The sequence below is a fragment of the Notolabrus celidotus genome, chromosome 10 (genome assembly GCF_009762535.1).
Source record: "Notolabrus celidotus isolate fNotCel1 chromosome 10, fNotCel1.pri, whole genome shotgun sequence".
Taxonomy (NCBI): Eukaryota; Metazoa; Chordata; class Actinopteri; order Labriformes; family Labridae; genus Notolabrus; species Notolabrus celidotus.
The window spans coordinates 18,293,461-18,310,187 of NC_048281.1; the positions used below are offsets into that span (position 1 = coordinate 18,293,461).

The 16,727-nt window shown below is 41.6% G+C and overlaps 1 long non-coding RNA gene across 1 annotated transcript; it reads right to left on the bottom strand.

The window, feature by feature from the left end:
- Positions 1-6,015: 6,015 nt before the first annotated feature.
- Positions 6,016-15,218, bottom strand: LOC117819857. The gene is made up of 5 exons (XR_004632646.1): positions 15,161-15,218; positions 14,063-14,184; positions 7,657-7,757; positions 7,349-7,572; positions 6,016-6,138 (listed from the first exon to the last, which is right to left on the bottom strand). It is a non-coding gene; the product is annotated as an uncharacterized LOC117819857 (long non-coding RNA).
- Between the last annotated feature and the right edge of the window lie 1,509 nt (positions 15,219-16,727).

Sequence of the window (16,727 nt, forward strand, 5' to 3'; positions counted from 1 at the left end):
GCACTTCAGTCCAACGTTTGACTCAAAATCTTGAGGAAATCCAAGTTTCCAGTTACAAAATTTCCATTGATAAACAAACATATCGTAACTCCATTAATGAGCTAGCAAACAGAACACATATAAAGATTGTGACACTGTTAAACCAGTGGAAATGAGACACTCTTTCCAACTTCAAAGCCATTTAAAGTGAGTTTTAAAGGGGAAAGTGAAAGTTAAAGGTTTAATATAGTCTGTAATTCAACATCATAAAAATCCATATCAGCTTCCAACAGGGGACCAGCGAGATAGTGCGGGCAAACAGCTTCCTCATATAGCCACTTTCTAATCGGACACATTCAGAGCCAAACTTCACAGCAGCACTATATTTCAAAAGGGCCATTTATAAGTCTACTTTACAGCATAATGTCCTGGTGATTGGCCTGATGCAGGCAGCAGGCAGGTAACAGGGGAACCCACCAGCAGGCTGCTGATAAACAATCAGACACATAGCTTTGCCTTGGCAGTGCTCAATGGGTGATAGGTTTCTGATAAGCTCTATAAACGCCAGGGTGTCACCTGGAGTGCAGCTCTGCTCTCCCTGCCTGTAAAATATTCATTACTTTTTTCCGTCACTGTCTGCCCTCATCTTTGAAATGAATTTAGAGCACTTTTTCCTCTTAGACACAGAGTGAGACTCTCTCCCTGAAAACTCCAGACAACAGCTTCAAGCTTAGGTGCCAACAGACAAGGCTGTGTTTGAAAGTATTCCCTTTTGTTGCTTAAAGCTACTCGATGATTCATCCTTTCACTACTTTAGCAAAAAGCCTGTGAGTGCTTTTTTTTTTTTAGGGGGGGGATGACTCACATGGTACCTTAATGTGATTAGTTGGCTTTGTTGCTGTGGATTAGTCTGCATTAGATGATGATTCAGTAGTTGGGGGAAACACAGGATGGATGATCACATTTGCACATGAAATTTGCAACACCTGCAAGTTTAAAGCAAGAGACTGAATTCTACCACCCAGTTTTTAACAATAATCCTGAATGAGTTGGCTCAGATTTGCACAATATTTCTCAGCTCTTGTCTTCTAATTACTCAGCAGTTTTGTGACTATTGATAAGTGTCCATTAGCAGAGCTATTGTGTGGTTACTGTGCACTGATGGGAAGTCTGAATCCATCTTAATTACATCAAAGAGTCTGAGGATGTTAGGGATGCTTCTGCTCACTTTCAACTTTAAAGCCAGTGAAGTCAATATGGCCGCCCTCTTGTGTCTGCTTTGCAGTTTGATAAATCTTCTCTCCCTTAACTTTCCCTTCTTTTCTGTGCTCTTGATCAGATGAAGCATGACACAGGGAAAATTAACTACTGTTGTTGCAAGTGGGCAGATATTATTATCTCGGGTTTGTAGGAAAACAAGATTAATGTTCATACTTGTTTTGATTCTCTCTTTTATAAATCTCCTTTTTGAAGCTGTACATAAGAGTAAGTGATTTATTCTAGAAGGAGTGCATCAAACACATCAAAAGGGCCATGATCTTGAGTTGCGACTTTAGATATGGCACATTTTATTCAAATACCAAACATGATGAAAAGAGAGTAATTTCCCCATGGACATAAAGCTACTGTGGAGAGGCTGTGTCTACAATTCAAAGGTCAGAAAAGCTAAAACCACTCGAGGAACTCATCAAAAAGCAGGTGGCCTGAGTGCCCAGTGAGGGCTTACACTTATTTGAACTCTTATGACACATATTCAGCAGCTTTAACTCGTGTCAATTGGAGGTCCCCGACTGTCAGCATGCACAGAAACTGTACATTCAGGAAATTATAGATATAGAGAAACACTATAGATGTGACATCAAAAGCTGTAATAAAGTCCATTTCCTCGTTGTGTGCATCAGTAAAGGGCTGATGAGTATCACAGTCTACATTCCCATGATTGATGTCCTCTAGTACCTACAATGCTTTGGACAGATGTGGCTTTCATCTGTGAGAGTATTTCGTAAGGCTGCCACTCAAAAATGGCATTGTCCTTCCCTGTTTAATACTTTCTAAAGGGTTGCCCAAAATAGAGGGAGATAACTAGGCCATCCCTGGACCCAGATTGCTTCTAGCAGATATGATAGAGTAAAATATGGGACGTAGGCTTTCTAAATCTAAATGGCCGCTGCCTGTTAACCATAAAAACATTGGTTCCAGGGGAATTATTGCATTATGAGATTTTAGCCATAATGGCACCCCAGGATGTACTTCAGATCCATCACTGTGTGTGGGGATCTTAAAGGGAAATGTCCTCAAGAACTCATTGTGCTAACTCAAGCATAAAAAGCAACATATGTAAAAAAATGTTTTCTCTGATGCAGAGTTTCTCAAATTTCAGGGTGTACAACTATCAGTCTAACTACACAAAACAAGTGTTGTTCCAAAGATGATTGCCGTTATTTGTACACTTGAGTCAGAAGCTATGAGGCTATTCTTATGCTTCCTAATCTTAAGTCTCAGTTAACCTCTCATTCTAGGGGCACACAAGTTTCCCCTTACTGGCTACATTCAATGTTTTATGTCTTTGCTTCTTAGATGGCCAATAAGAAATAAGGTTAGGGAAATAAAATCAAATAAAAAAAGGGTAAATATGTAATACACGTTTTGAATGTAGCTAAAACTAGCAGCCCGTCAGCTTGGCTAGGTACAAAGATAAGGCTAGTCATGTCCTTCCACAAATCCTTCCATGAGCCTTCCTCATAAGCTCATTAGTTCACATTTAAGTATATCTCACTGTCTCACAAAAAAAGGGATACACATTTTTAACAAGGGGGGTTATAAAAGCTGCATCCTTTCACGGTGATCTGAGCTAACTGGCTAGGTCATGGACATGGACGTCGTCTCGGTGACTTCACCCATTAATTTCTGAAGAGGCATTCTGATGCCAAATGATGACAGTCACAATATTTGTAATGTTGACTCAACCTAACTTTTGTCAACCTGGAAACAGACAAAGAGTTGGAGTTGAGGTGGGCTTTAAGCAGCCTGGCACCCACCCTTCAGTTCAGTCAGCCACACCCCCTGTTACGTAAATATATGCATAACTCTAAGTCTTAATAATAAAAAAAATGGATGAATTATAGAAAGACTGCACAGCTGTAAAAATAGGCATTCTAACGTGAGTGTTAATGGAGAATTGTTGCTTTAGGGGCCAGCCTCAAGTGGACACTCCTGTAACTGCAGTTTTTTCACTTCTGCATTGGCTTAAATTTCAACTCCTGAGGTTGCTGCTTGAGACAGACACTGGAGGTAATTGGTGTATACTTCAATCATTACTCTTTGAGGTTATTCTTGTGCTTTGTCTTATTTTCTGTGGATAGCTTAAGTTAACCCACACCAACCTCTGAATTGCATCTAAATAGAGGACATCACACACTCCATCACACAGCGAGAGTGTTTGGTGTAGGTGTAATAAAGTTGTCTCATGTTCTAGTCTTGAATCATGCTCTTAGTAACACAACACAAAAAAAGTACATTGTAATCTGTCTGTTTATAACACAGATTATCTTCATATCTCTGCTCAGAACACAAATAATCGTCCTCTAATATTGGCTGCAGCTAAGCCTGATGCTGACAATGAAAACAGACAAGCACAATCTCCAAATAGAAAGACATGCTCTACTAAAACCAGGTGCACAACACCAACAACTGAGCAGTAGGAAATAAGACACAGTAATTTGTGTCTGAAAAGAGGCCTGGCAGCGCCTGAGTGCCAGCGAAGAGGAGGAAGAGGAGCGTCAAACAGACATGTCTGATTAAGCTCTGAATAAATGGACCTGCTGGCTGGAGCAGATGAGGACCAGCAGATGGTTTCCACACTGTGGGGTTGTATATGCTGTGCTGCACTGTGCCACGTTACGGCCCCTCAAAACCTCATCGACTAGCGTTGCAGCGTGGCCCCCTAACCCGGGCCCCATTCTCATCGCCTCAGCTAACACCATTAGCATGTAAATGACAGCTGAGCCCCTTGGCTGCCATGTGGGTGCTGATAGGCCGCAGCAGATACTCCAGCCTCTCGGTGCATTAATATCATTTTCTTCATTGTTGTGGGATTATGTGGGGGTTGGAAACTGGATGTAGAGGGGGTCAGGCTGGCTTGATTCTTGGTGTGAATATTAAATGTTGTTGTGTTGGAGACATTCACACCACTTATACAAGCTAAAGAGGAAGCGGCCAAAGAGGAGTGGCTCCCTGTAGGACAATATTTCTGGGATATGGAGGCTGTTACCGCAACAGAACACCACACAGGAGATACAGTGACATTTATGGTCAGGAAACAAAAGAAAAATCATCATTTAAGGAGGATAGGAAGCCAACAGCCAAACATACTTTTTGTTCTTATCTTTCTTTCTTTTTTCTCATGTGTTCAAGGACACATGGTGGCTTCCAAGAATGCATTGTTTGTGTTGAATCTTAAGAGGGATTCTTTAGAGGGTGAGGATACATGCATCATATTATAAAAGCTGCTCTTTTAGTGAGTTAATCATTACCACTGTCTACACCTTCACCTAAGCAACCTTAGCTTCACTAGAATCACTCTTTTTATGTCTTCAAATATATATATATATTTTTTATAATTGGCGCTATACAAATAAAGATTGATTCATTGATCTACACTCCATAGTTTGACACAAAGATTGTTAATATTCCTATGTCTGTGTGCTACGTAAAAGGAATACTGCTTTGTCAGTTAAGCTTAGAGTACTGACTGTAAGCCAGGAGAAACAGTTAGCCTGGCTCTGACCAAAAAGAATAAAAGAGCTCTAAAGCTCACTGATTTCCATATTTGATAATATGTGCAATAAGAGATTTATTAAAATTGATCGTTGGGGAGCAGGATTAGTTCAGCAGTCAAAGCACACGCCCCATATACGGAGGCTATAGTCCTCAATGCATGTCATTCCCCACTTTGTCTTCCCAACATGACCTGTTTGTATTTAGCTGTCTTATCAAATAAGGGTCAAATAGCCCCACCAAAAATTAAAAAATGGACCATTAGCTTTTTTCTTACTAAGCTTTGCTAATGTTTTTTTGGCTGTAGCTTCATGTTAACAGCAAAGACATTAAAGTGGTAAAACAGTTACCACTGGGGCGCTGGTGGCCTAGCGGTCTAAGTGCCCCACGTACAGAGGCAACAGTCCTTGTTGCAGGGGTCGCCGGTTCAATTCCTGGCTGGTCAACCATTTCCTGCATGTCTTCCCCAACTCTCCACTCCCCACATTTCCTGTCTCTCTTCAGCTGTCCTATAAAATAAAGGCAAAAAGGCCAAAAAAATATAACTTAAAAAAACAAAAACAAGGGTATATCTCCCATGATGTCATATGATTCACTATAAACCTTTCAAATAAGTCACACAATTGTAGGTAAAAGAAAAGCATGGACGGCTATTTTGCAGCTTTTGTAGTATAATTGCTTTCAGGTATTATCACTGGGGAGATGCAAAAATCCATACTAATTATTCCCCTTCTAACATGAAAATCAAATAGGTATTTCAGCACTGTCAATGAACAGGTTTTATGATGTGTTGGTTTGTATTTTCACTGACAGCATCATGCTGTTCTGCAGGCAGCCATTGTTGATCCCTGCACACTTGAACTATGTCTATTTCTCGCTCTATTTCCTGGCTCTTTTTTCCGTCATGTTCACTTCTGATTTTAGTGAAGCACATTGAACATTGGGAGTACAATTACAATAAGTTCAATTAATTGCTGACTGTTATGCTGGCATTTTTAGCCAAAGGCTGCAATGCAGTATTAAACAAAATAGCAGGCATGGGACTACTGAGGCATATGCTAATACAAAAAAACAAGCACATGGAAAAACTTAATGAATATCACATCCTGCACCTACCCAACTCCATCCAGGACAAACACTCGCATACATATTAGGTATGCAGAGCAGGAGAGTAGTTCACTTGCATTAGCCAAGCTATTTTTGAATTATGTTTTACCTCATCTCGCGTCTCGAAGTCGTCTTCCTTTGATCAACCTCTGCTACTCTCATGTCCTGACATCTGCAGCTGTCCAGTTGATGCACCCTGACTGAATTCACCCTGCCGCCTCCCTTCACTCAAGTTTCTTGCATTTGCGGCACTCACAATGTTTAATCTTCAGTTTTCTAAAAGTCAGGAGATAAACAAACTATGATTTGATGTATGATTGTTGTTGGCATCCTGATCGAGGTGTTTTCAGAATCCTGAAGTTACAAGTTTACTTCACCTGAGAAAACCCTCACTGCACTGCTTTTATTTGTCTGATGTCTGGAACCTTCAAAGTAGCTTTAGCACTTCTGCAAGGCAGCACTGTGCGCACACAGACACACAGATATATAAATGTGTATTCTTTGCAAAAACTATTCAGAGCTGTAAAGGGAAAGAGGGGGTCAGTAGGTTTAGATAGCCTGTAGATACAGTACCATAAGCTTTTCTCAGTGAGTGCCTTTATCCTTTGCTGCTCTGAGCTTTCTGTGGCTGCACTAAATTATTTAACAGACAGCAGTCATCTGTGAGGAAACCCAACAGACTCTCCCCGAGTCCCCTGAGCCTGAGAGGAGGCAGACGTGTAGCTGGGGCAGCGCTTCCGGAAATAACATGGCAGAGAAATTTGGCTATAGCGGCCTGAGCACACGGCTGGTATGTGGTTCAGAGATTCCTGCTGAAAATGAAGCTGGCAATTGCAATGAAATAGAGACAGGGTTTCTATGCAGATGTGCTGATGCCAAGCTGGGAAAAAAGGCCTCTTCTCCCAGAAAACATAGGATCACAGTGAAGGGAATGGCTGTGTGTCTAAAGAGCATTTCAGATTGGTAGGTCCAAACAAAAGAGGCTCAGTACTTGGCTGCCTCTTGGCTTCCTGCCAGCTTCTACTTCCCCTCACAGAGACGCCTCTCCTCTGTTCAATGTGACAGTCCATCTTCCCTCATCCCCAGGCATGACCAATCAAGCCTGAGAAGGCTGATGGATGATCTCTGAGTCCTCTCACTTGTGCTTTGAGCTACTCCTCACACAAAGAAATTCATGTGTGCAGAGCTGTACAGTCTGTTTTTTCTGCACTTACCTGAGGAAATGCTGCTGCACATATATTTGCACTTAAAATTTAGGGAGCTTTTGATTCTGCCTTCTTTAGCCTCTAGCCAAAACCCTCTAAGGTACAAAAACTACATGGGGCCCTGTATGTGTCAGCACGTCTGACTCAGTATGTCTAAGTTGAAAAAGTTTAACCTTCAGAAGTGTATCTGTGGCAAAAGCAGACAAGCACAGAAATTGCTTGAATTAACGTGTTCTAATTAGATGTAAACTCAAGATGACGGGACACAAAGCTTTACTCACCATCGCACCTCCATGTGCACACACGCAGACACACTAACTGTTGGTGGTGTGTCATGTCAAACTCCCAAGCCAGGAGACGTCTGGTGAGCGTCTGGGGCCTGCTGTCATCTTTCTCACTCCAGATAATCATCACTCATCATTTGGATCCATCCTGTCGAACCAGCCGTCTGTATTTCCTCCACGCGCACCGTCTCAGGCTGCAGGAATACATGATGCAAAGGTTGCTGTGGAGCAAAAATGTAAAGCAGCAGATATTGACTCTGAATTGCCTCTGGCTCAGAGAAAGACACACTAGATGAAGACTAAACTGTTTCAGTCAGCGCCTCTCGTGTTCCTCCAGAATGCAAAGAGGTTTTTCTCATCCCTGCTTCCTCACATGGCCTACAACACAGCTGCTTGGGGAAGGAACCTGTCAGAAAAGAAAAAAAACAGTCCTCCTGTTTTAATGTCTCCTTAATTAATCTCATTTAATTAATACCACAGCGAGATACTCAACACACGCTGGTGGATTATGTAATTTCTTAAATTAAGGCCTTATAATTTGCCCAAAGTGACATGTTTTTACGCTGACAAATCCTGTCATATTTCCCAGAGATGGTAGTGAGGCTATTTTTTCTTCTAAGAAGTCAGGCTCGCTTTGTTTTGTGGATGACATCATGCGTTACTGCTGCTCGTTGTGGAGAACAGACTCATGGGACCATTGTTAGAGGCTGTCTCATTTTCTTGCTGAAATCAAGTGAAACCAGAACGAGGAAGCTGCACAGGAGTGTGAAATGTCTGAAGCTTGGAAAATTTCACACGTAGGAAGAAAAGACATAGATCACATTGCATTTACAGGATATAGGAAGCTATTTTTTCTTATTTAGTAACCAAGGGTTCTCTTTGTGGCTGTTTGAAGGAAGTATAAACTAAACCATGCATTATTTCTAAAGCTTGATTCTGAAACCAGACACCGTAGTGCACATTATATCCAGTTACATCCATTTCATCATATACTTACTTTATGATCAAAGGACATGGCAGGAGACTCAGAGTGGAACTTTTCAGCCTCACAGCAGGACCTCTGTTATTATTGTCAACAGTTCCGCTTGCATGGTGAAATTTGATGCAACATTTTCCCCGCTTTATTCCCACACCCCATTACCCAATTTAATTTCCTATTGTCTTTAGCCGCACGTCTCTTTGATTTATGCTCCTATGTTCTTTTCCAACATGGATCGTTACAGATGTTGTATAAAGTTCCTCGCTCTCTGGATTCCATTTACATTCTCACTTTGGGTTTGTAAAAAAAAGGTGTTTTATGTTGTGTTGCTCTTATTTTGAGCAACACTGGGAACGGGGGGAAAAAGCGAGTACTGTCTTAAAAAAAATGGTTGAACTCAGGCTGTTTCCTTTCTTTTTTTCTTCTTCAGCTTACCACAAAGAAACAAACTCTACAAAGAAAAAAAAAGTCCCATGTTGGGTAAATGAAGAAAGATTTTCAAAAAGACGGTGCTACTCTGCCTTATAGTTCAGCCTTTGTGATCTGTTCATATGTTGGTGTACCTTTATACTGTGTATATATAAAAAAGAAAGGATGTTGTCTACTGTTTTCAATTTACTGTGTGAAGCCTTGTGACAATGAAAAGTAATGCCTATGATTGTGCTACTTCATATTTGTGACAACACAAAGCATGGATAATTGGGTGTGTCTTTTCTGGTTGCGTCACTGTGACTTTTATCAATACCGATATTATACTCCCCAAGTAAATTGCAGGGAACCGCTGCCACATCATCAAAGTTTGGCAAGACACATGAGCAGTCAGATGATCAGGCAGCTTGTAGGGAGCCAACAGTTCAGCCAGATTATCAGATTATCTAAACCACAGTATTTTAAAGCAAATGAAAGTGAACAAAATGCCCATAATGTAGGAAATAATCCCTCATTGCAATGGGAAAAGCTATGTCAGAGCAAAACTACAGTGAGTACAGTAGGTCAAGGTTGTACAGTCTTGTCCTGCTGCAGTACAATACAGCTCCTTCTTTAAACTGAATCGCTGAATGAAATCAAGGCAAAACATATCCTAACAAAATGAGCTAGAAAAAGAACAGTGGTTTTAAATGTATTTTATAGGAGATACGGCTGCTTTTTACAACCCTTTGCCACTGGGGTTTCTTTGAAGTCTGCATGATTGTCTTGAAATTAGTGCTGTCAAACTATTAAAGAAGTAATCTAATTCATTACTGGCCTTGTGGTTACTTATCGTAATATTTAGTGTGTATGACACACCTTTAATAACTTTTTTTTATCATTTTTATAGAAGGCATCATCCTATGTACTGGTGTGACCAATACACCTGTATGAAAAACAGAAAGAAGTATTTTATTGTGTTACAATATTTCTACCAAATGGTGGCACTCAATGCTAGATATCATTAAACAACGCTGGGAAGGGGAGCTTGGTTTCGGCATTGGGGATGATGTTTGGGACACAGCCCTTAAAAATGTACACTCTTCATCTATATGTGCGTGTCACAGTCTGATCCAGTTCAAAGTCCTGCATTGTCTTCATTACTACAACTCTGCCCTGGCTAAACTGTACCCTAACATAGACCCTCACTGCTATCGATGCAAAATAGTGCCTGCAACCCTTTACTACATGTTTTGGGGATGCTCAGAACTAGATCAATTTTGGTCCTCCTTCTTTAATTTGTTCTCTAAAATATTTAAGAAAAATATTCCCCTCTGCCCCCTCACTGCTATCTTTGGTGTACCCCCAGCAAACATAACCACAACTACCAAACAGAGAAAAGCTCTTGCGTTCTCTTCCCTTTTAGAACGGTGGTTGATATTGCTGAACTGGAAGAACGCTGCTCCACCCACCCACACTCATCTCATCCATAATATTATGTCTAGTCTTCAGTTGGAAAAGATCCAATACAGTGTAAATGGCGCCCTCCAGAACTTCCATAGCACTTGGAATGGTTTTATGAACTTTGTCAAGGATCTTGATGGGCTGCAGTTGGACTGATTAACATCCAGCAGATTTGGTACACTGTTAAAATACTTTTACTATATAGCATTGTATCCCCGATTCTTATGAATGTATGTCCATGAAAAATCAATAAAAATATATTTAAAAAAAAAATGGTGGCACTCAATGGAGCAAGCAAGTGGTTGCTTCGATTCCCAAAGCATTCTGGTGGCGCCACCCTCAGGGGCATGTCCAGAGGGGTGGCCAAGGCTGGCACTGGCACCCCTTGAAATTCAATTGGCCACCCCAGGGGCCACCACAAAATACTAAACCATGATTGGCTGTTTGCCTTGTCAGAGGTGGGGTTTCTGTTAAAATCTATAATTTGGCCCTCAAATCTGACTTTGAAAAAACATCTTTTGTAAGTCCTTAAAGAATTAAGTTTAGAAGATTTATGCCACTTTGTTATGTTTTTTTTTTAAGTCAAAAGTAGTATAACATCTGTTTAATACTTTAATGAAAGTAGGTTGTGAAGACAGGAAGGGTAAATGTTATTCATTTGTAAATGCACTGGCCACCCCTGCCTATGTAGAGCCTCAGTTGGGCCACCCCGGTCAAAAAGTTCTGGACACGCCCCTGGCCACCCTCAAGGCTTTTCCCTCACGTTAGATCATGATCGAGCATTTAAAGAAAACAGTAGTATACCATTAAAGGAATAAACATTGAGGAGTGCTGGTTTGAATGAAAAAGACTATAATTTAAAACAACAAGTGGCCGGCTGAGGGGTGGTGCAAGTCTTGGAGAATTGGGTACAGGGGGTTGGTCTGTCCTACACCACATGCAGCATGTCTTCATGCAGGAACAGAGTTTTAAGCTTTTCCTCTATGGGAGCCCCCAAAACTCACAGCGCCTTATACACTGGTGTGACTTTTATTCCAGATTTGCTATAATGGCATTTGATTAAAGTTTAATTGCATTGCATTACCCTATGTTTAGATGGTTATTACTAACTTTCACATTTTCATTGCTCCCTAGTTTCAGCTTATTAGGCATTGCTTCCCGAACTATTTCAACGTGATCACCTTGCCCTCCACAAAACACATCCCTGCTCTCTGCACACAACTGCCCACCTCGCCCCTCGCTTTGCACTGTATGACTCCCCCCTCATCAGCAGAGTGATTTTTAAAGGGATATTTCAGTTTTTTTGAAGCGGGGTCGTATGAGTGACATTACATGAGTGCTCCTGTTAGCCACAATGAGTGCCAGAGCTCTTCCCCTTTAATGAGAAAATTCCCAGAGGACCGGCAGGCAAGCTAGGCTATTTTCTCTGCGGACGGGGCCTCCTATTTCGCGGAATTTTGCCAAAGTTAAGAAAATATGGTCCAGGAACTCATCACGGTGCTAATGCATGCACCAGTAGAAAAAATTGGAGCTATTCAATTTGCCGTCAGTATCCCCCTTTGTTTTGGCACTATTTTCGGACGCACCTCCCAGACCGGTGTTCTTCCGCTGCATGAGCATGGATACACGCCGATCAGCTATTTGGATCAACAAGCAGGTAGCAGGACCAAGAAGCGGTCAAATAGGCGTCCCTGTCCGCAGAGAAAATAGCTTAGCTTGCCTTCCGGTCCTCTGGGAATTTTCTCATTAAAGGGGAGGAGCTCAGCGGCCCTCATTGTGGCTAACAGGAGCAACCTTTGTAATGTAACTCATACGACCCCACTTCAAAAAAACTGAAATATCCCTTTAAGTTGCAAGAGTTCTGTTTTTCTCCTGAACGATTAATTTTTTCCAGCATGTCAGACCTTTTCATTACAGCACGTGAGACATCGAACAGGAAAGGTTGCAACTTGTCAGTGTATGAAGAGTTTGGACGAGCATGCCTCTTTATGTGTGTGTGTTTTAACAGTAGAGCATGTGTGCAGACTTTCCTCACGACAGCTACGGGAGAAGTAGAGATCAAGGGGAGACATACACTCAATTGAGGGGGGATGGTTATTTCCAACTGGAAATATATCTTGACCAGTCTAATATCTTTTAAGTGATGGCAACCTCTGAAAGCATGCAATTTGTAAGTATAATATAAAATATATCATGTAGTGTTTTCTTAGTATATTATATTCCAGGAAAACAAGAGAAAAGCTGTTGTGAAATGATTATTACGCGATAATAACTTTAAATTAATTAATTTGTTTTTTTTGTAATACACTAATAAAGAAATAGATAAAAGACAGATTTCCTTTTGAACTTCAAACACACTGCTCAAAATTCAGCCACCATACATTCAATAATTGGACTGTCATATCCCTGACAAAACGATACTGCTCACTGATTTGCCAGTACCTCTGGTTTTAAGATGCTGAGCACTGTCACAGCTACAGTTTGCATGCTGTAGTCTTCCTAATTCCTCTCTTGGGGAGTTGCAAATTGGCATGTCATTATAGCTTAGGTGTCAGGACATGAGTTTCTCTCTCTTGCTGTAGGGGATCCCGGTGCAAAAGGTGACAAAAAAGGCAAACCGAGCTGTCCTTGGGCTGAGGAACGACACTTTTTTTTTGCTGAAGCCTTGCACCCTGCTTCTGTGAGAGCTGCAGGTGACTAATCTTCACTTGTCAAGCAGACAGGTTGACTTCTTTTTTTCTAAAATGACACTTTGAAGGTCTCAGCTCATTCCCTTGACTCTTTTCCTGCAGAGTTCAGATGTTGCTGATTCATCACGTCCCCCTGAAGAGAAAATAACTACAATATGATATTTGCACTTTAAAAGTATGGTTCTGCCTGAAGGAACCAAGTCTCTGAGTCATGGCTTAGTCAAAGTCTTTGAAGGATATCATTAGCTGCTGCCGCAAATGCAAGGTGAGAAAAGACAGGGGAAGTAGTTACATCGATGTTATGTGCTTTGATGAATCCGGGCAAACATGAATAAGAGTATGATATATGTCGATCCAAAATAATCAGTACCAAGAAATGTGGCACTTATTCCACTGCCTGTTGCCATTTTTTGTTATTTAGCATGATGCACAAAGGTGCACTCAAGAGCATCCCACTAACCTCTTCACCTCAAACCTTTCCATCATTATGTCACCAAACAGTACCAACTCAAGGCTGACACTTGGGGTGGGGGGTTGGGAGGGGAAGGGGGTGGGGGAAGGGGGGTTGTTGAGAAGAACAGAAAAATGTAGATGAATTGGCATCAGAACTAAAGGCAGAGGGGAGCAGCAGGTCCCCACACGGCCCAGCCCCCTCAGCTGGCTTTGTTCCTGCATCTCCTTTGCAACAATTCAAAAGCAGCTTGCACAAATTAGACCCATGGGACGGGAGAACAGACCAGCGTGCAGAAAACTACTGTCACTCAGACAGACTTCTACCAAGAAGCAGGAGAGAGAGGGAGGAAGGGGAACACTGGATACGCAATGTGCCCAAGTAGACAAATTGGTCATGCAGGACAGATGTTCCTCTACAGTACCGCTTCTTCTCTCTTTTACATGTTGTTGGCTTGCATTCAAGATACACTGTATGAATACCTATATCCCCTTCCGCCTTCAGGGTCATATCTTATAGGCAGAGGACTCAACTGGAGGTATGAGAAATGATTGATTTTCATTGATTTCTGCTCCTTGCAGCCACTTAAGAAAAGTGATATTGATAGTGTCAGTGTAATAAATTGCACACATACCCAGTACACATACTGACAAGACCAGACAAAAAGAGAGCATAAGTAAAAAAGAGGAAAAAATGACAGTGAAAGAAACACGTCTCACCATGGGAGAAACTTGGCAGCTTCCTCCTTTCTGTAGACTGCAGGTGTCTTGTTCGTGACCGTGATCGAGTTAGGAGTGCCACATATCAGCACAGGCTGGCAGGAAGAGCTGGCAGGTGTTTTCTATGGAGAGACGCGCTGGCAAGCATGAGGCGTCGTATGCAGAGAGGATTGGAGAAAACAGAACAAACCCTCATTCTGTCAAAGCCAGCCCTTGTGATATTTATCATGGTTTGGGTCTTGTAAACTTATGCAAACTAAAATTTACAGAAACAAGCTGCACAGAGCACCACAGGACTGTGTGTTGAAGTGTGTGTGTACTTCAGCATGTAGCAGTGCAGTGTAACACTTCAGTATGTCACTGCTTAAATTGGATTCTTCACACTTATTAGTTACACATTGTATTTTATCCAATAACAGGAATTACTTTAGCTATAATGGCCAACATTACGGACGTGAAAATACATGAATCATCAACATAAAAAATGTCCTCTAAATGTGATCAGAACAATTAACTGGATGAAATTTTTACTGTGCAATTAGGTGCAAATGAAAACTGTTTAAAACAGGTCGAGATAAATGTAATGAGACTCTAACACAGCTTTTGCATTTAGATAATAACTCCCATTTAAATAACAATAAACATGATCTTTTACTCTTTGGATATAAACGTTTTCAAAAGGTGGAGAAGGGAGCATTATTTTCTTTCTCTTCACAGCTTTTGTCAAGGATGGCATGCAGTTCGTAATGGCAGCCAATTACAGAGGCTTTTCATCCAGAACTCAGCATCAAACAGTTTGAGTGTCTGCTTTTGTTGCCAGAGGCAGGCAGGCAGGCAGGCAGGCCAGCTTTGGGAGAGGCTGATGCACAGCAGCACTCCGAGTGCCCACTCCAATGTGATAAATGGCCTTCAGAGTGATCGGTCCAACTCTGCAGGTAAAACAGGTGTAGCGAATGTAGTAAAAAGACACTTACGTTCTTTTTCAATGTTTCAATCCAGCTTTGTCAACATCAAGGCAGAAAGTAAGCATGTGTTGCAAGCATGAAACTGAACAGGCACAAGCTTTCGTTGTTTCCAGAGGTCCTTACTTAACCCAACCTGTTTGTCAGTCTGCTGTGTCACCCTGTTGCCACCCGAGGGACGTTCTTAAGCACTGTAGCCGCCCTCCTCCTGGGAACTGACAAATATAGCACATTCAGCATCAGAGAAATGAAAAAGCCCTCCACTCATACACACATACACAATGCATGCATACACATAGACAAAGCATAGACATAAAGGCAGCAAGGGACAAACGCTCCTGCCTGGGAGGGGGTATATTTAGAGTCTTGCGTAATATGCTTTTAACACAACACAGAGTGGATGAATATTTAATGCCAGGCAAAAGAGAGGGCGGGGGGAGAGAAAAAAATGAATAAAGTTAAGTATTTAATCTGAGCTGTTGCTTAGGGGGGGAGAGACAGAAATCTGAGAGCAGCCCATAACATCAGGCATGGCACACAGGGTAGCCACAGATTCACCGGCTATGGATGAATGGGTCTGCAAGAGAGGGGATGGAAAGCAGGAGAGAGAGCGAGTCAGAGAGGAATATTGTGAGATATGTAAGGCAAGAGAGTGAGGAGGAGAGAGTTTGCATGAATGAGTGAGCAGGAATAACAACGAGCCATGTCAACGCTGTGCTGGGTGACCTCGGGGAAACATAGAAGTGCACAGGGACACAGCTTTTTTGGCAAAGACTTTCCGTGTAAACTGTGAATGTTTACATGCAAAGACATTTCTCTGACACTTTTAGCACAATGTTTAGCTGGAAGTAATACACCTCATGATAATTTAAACTCAGGGAAATATGTAGTTATTACAATAGCATTCCCTCTGCTATTGTCCTCTAGTTTATCAAATTCAGAAGCCAGTTTCCATTTTATGAAAAGATAAAAAAGAAATGTGCCTTAGTTGTTAGACAAAGGTGCATGAGAAGTACCTGCAGATACTGGTAGTTGTCATCTCTCCATTATAAATCAGAGGCAAAACAACAAGATACCAGAGGTGACATTTTTGTGACTGATTGCATAAGCCAAAGGGCAATGATAAGGTGGTGTGCAGTGTAGCTCACTACTCTACAGGGGAAAATCAGATGTTTTTCTGTGTGCTTTATGGCAGCCAATAATTTTCCAAGAAGGAACTGTTGCATCTCTGGGGAAACAGGGCCCCCGTTGAGTAGCAGGACCTTTGAGGCTAATGTATCATCAAGCATGTGTTGGCTGGTCTGTGATCCATGGACTCTGGAACCAGAGCTAATTGGTTGAGTGGAGTTGTACCGACTAGATATAGTCATGCCCCACTCTGCACAGAGCACAGGGTCTGGAACTACAGAGGGGCTGGACTGGGTTTTTTTCAGAAATTATACAAATTGTTTTGAGTCTAATGGGTGCAGAAATATCCAAAGCTTTCTGCTGCACACATAAATTATAGAGTTCTCCCATGTCTCAACGCGACTAGAAGCTGGTTAAAGAAAAGCTGAGCCAATCCAGAAACCTAGACAGGGTGCAAGGGAATAACAGCCTTCACAGTCTTAACCTAAATGGTCCAGTTATTGTTGGATTTATGTCCCAGTTATGGATGAACCATAAAAAAACATTGTGTTCAGGGAAAAAGCGATTCACAAATT